The sequence below is a fragment of the Oncorhynchus mykiss genome, chromosome 5 (genome assembly GCF_057628025.1).
Source record: "Oncorhynchus mykiss isolate SJ-2025 chromosome 5, ASM5762802v1, whole genome shotgun sequence".
In the NCBI taxonomy this organism is placed as follows: Eukaryota; Metazoa; Chordata; class Actinopteri; order Salmoniformes; family Salmonidae; genus Oncorhynchus; species Oncorhynchus mykiss.
In genome coordinates this window covers 86,772,349-86,775,496 of record NC_143026.1, presented here as the reverse complement: position 1 = coordinate 86,775,496, position 3,148 = coordinate 86,772,349, and the positions used below count along the sequence as shown (strand labels likewise).

General features: G+C 42.2%; 1 long non-coding RNA gene across 1 annotated transcript; it reads right to left on the bottom strand.

Moving 5' to 3' along the window:
- Positions 1-327: 327 nt before the first annotated feature.
- On the bottom strand, positions 328-2,941 carry LOC118964678 (uncharacterized). Its single transcript, XR_005051882.2, has 2 exons — positions 2,872-2,941; positions 328-2,230 (listed from the first exon to the last, which is right to left on the bottom strand). It is a non-coding gene; the product is annotated as an uncharacterized LOC118964678 (long non-coding RNA).
- Between the last annotated feature and the right edge of the window lie 207 nt (positions 2,942-3,148).

Here is a 3,148-nt window from a genome sequence, read left to right as displayed (position 1 = left end):
AAACATTTAGCATTTATGACTGTTTTGCACTTTGCACTTTTGCCTATTTGTGCTGGAGGTTTGACGCAGCTGCGTTCATCTGCTGTTTGCTCCTGCGTAAAGAAAGTGTGCACCTGTTCACAACTCTCTGCTCTCCTGCACCTGATGTTGCTACCAGTATGCACACCTTGACACCGGGTAGCCATTTGATTAGCTGTTCAGGAGTTGTAGTGGCTTCCTTTCCTTTTTAACATAGCCACTGCCCAAGCCTGAAGCTGGGTTGTTTTGTACGCATACAGTCCACACTCAAGGTTTCCCAACGGCCAAATATTCAATGAGATCCAGGGATATGGTGCAACAAAAATGTTTTATTCTGCTTATATCTAACACAAAAATGATTCTCCAATCAACTTAAAGCATAGATTACTTGATATGGAAAATACATAATATGACCTGTTTGTATGTCTGTATGTCTGTCCTGCCTTTATCCTAACACACTTAAACACAGTACAATGAATGGGCAAGAGGGGGGGCAAAAACTGAGTTACACTAACAAATGAATATATCTCAATCAGGTAAATATAAATCAAAGGTATGTACCTAATATTTCATCATGTACATTCATATTTCATATATTTACACAAATGTACATGGAGCTCGGTATGTTCAGTCTTTTATACAAATATGTCCAAATCGGCTCTAACGTACAGGCCCCTAATTGTTGACTGCACTGAATGCACAACAATTACTTAATATTCAAACGTAGAGCCAATACACAAAACATTCTATACCAGAGCACTATTACAGTTCATAGCTATATACAAATATACAAGGTGCCATATAGGAAAATAGTCCATAGATCTCAGTCTGAGTTGAAGTGTAAAGGTGTTCAACTTCCAAAAATGTATGACTATGACAAAGAATGTAAGAGTACGACATCAACGAATCAGAGGTGCAAGTGATTCTAAGATGGAGCACTGTGTGTGTGTGTGTGTTTGTGTCACTCCGTTGCCTCAAGGAGCAGACAGAGTTTATTGATAGGTCTCTGTAAAATATTGGTCTTAGTCTTAACCATGACTCTCCGGACAAGACCTTTGGCCCCTGGCAACGACTCCACCATACGCCCCATTAGCCAAGAGTTCAAGAGTTCCTTGGGGCGGTGTCATCGACGATGACCAAGGTCACCAGGACTGAAGTTTCTCTTAGTTTTTTTCCACTTGTTCCGCTTCTGCATAAGTGGAAGATACTCCCTGATCCATCTCTTCCAGAAGAGGTCAGTGAAATATTGTACTTGCTCACATCTCCTTTGCGAGTATAGGTCACTTCTCTGGAATAGTCCTGGTGGCAGGACTGGCTTTGCTTTGAGATGAAGCAGATGGTTCGGAGTCAGGGGTTCTAGATCATTATGGTCATTTGTTACAGTTGTGATTGGTCTGACGTTCATAATCGCCTCAACTTCACACAAGGCAGTCTGCAAAGCCTCATCATCCAGTACTTGTTCTTTAAGGACTGAATAGAGGATATTTTTCACCAGTCAGATCAACCACCTCCCATATCCCCCCATGGTGGGCTCCAGAGGGAGGTTTGAATGACCATGTCACTCCTTCCTTCAGTAATTCATTTTGAATGTTGTTGTGATCCAGCTCTTTGAGCTTCTCCTAGCTCTCTGTGTGTTCCAACAAAGTTGGTGCCATTGTCTGTTCTGATACTTGTTACTGGGCCCCTTCGACAGATGAACCTGCACAGGGCATTGATGCAGGAATCAGTATCTAGATAACTAACTAACTTCTAGATGGACAGCTCGACTCAGAAGGCAAATAAAGATCACACCATACCGCTTCACATGAACGCGGCCTCGCTTTTAGCTCTATGGGGCCGAAGTAATCTATTCCCCCTTGGGTGAAAGGTGGAAAATCAGGTGACACCCGATCTTGCGGAAGGGCGGCCATCTTCTGTTCTCCAGCTCTAGCTTGCATCCGCCTGCAGAAGACACAGCTCTTAAGGATCTTCCTTGCTAAGGAGTTGGCACACGGTATCCAATATTGCTGGCGAAGTCTAGAAAGCATGTGAGAGGCCAACCTGCTCATGGATGTGGAGTAAGATCAGTCTGGAGATGTAGGAGTCTTTGGTCAGGATCATAGGATTCTTTAGTTCCGTAGGCATAGCAGCTTTGCTTAATCTTCCTCCCCCTCTCAGAATGCCATTGTCAATAATTGGATCAAGCTTACAGATTGAGTGTAACGGTTTTCTTCTGGGGAAAGAGAGGCGGACCAAAATGTAGCATGGTTAGTTTTGTGCATCTTTAATAAAGATGAAAGTACAAGAATCTACAAAACAAGAAACGTGAAAACCTAAAACAGCCCTATCTGGTGCAAACACAGAGACAGGAACAATCACCCACAAAAACCCAACACCAAACAGGCTACCTAAATATGGTTCCCAATCAGAGACAATGACTAACACCTGCCTCTGATTGAGAACCATATCAGGCCAAACATAGAAATAAACAAACCAGACACACAACATAGAATGCCCACCCAGCTCACGTCCTGACCAACACTAAAACAAGGAAAACACACACGAACGATGGTCAGAACGTGAAAAACGTAGTTTTCTTTGTAGCCTCGTTTGAATGTTGCGGTTGCGCACATTTGTACTGAATGGGGTGAGTTTACGTTAAAAACAACTCTCTCTAGACAATGTTTTGATTTGTTGCAAACGTTAGCTTGTTAGCTAGCTAACTGGCTAGCCACCTAATATAATTATCAGAACATATCTGACAACGTTCAGTTTAACTGTAGACAACTTTTTATTCACCGTAATAGGAAAATTAACATATTACAAGGTCATTACTAACAAATTATTTACAAGTAGGGCGACCTGCTAACTTACAATCGTTGTCATGAAAGCAGTGCATTTCTGTCGGCTTTAGAACTTGCTCTCGCATCAGGTTACCATGACAACGATTGCAACAAAAAGGTCAAAGTTGAATGTTCTTGCTTGGTTGCGGCAAGCAATGGCAATATAACATGCAAATGGAGCTTACATTGGGGGGAAAAATGTGGCTGTTTGAAATGGAGCCATATAAACATTGCCCAGTTCTTTTTTGTTGTTGTTTTTGTCAGGCAACATACTGCAAGTCCTATGTGAATTCCAATCCTGGTGTTGT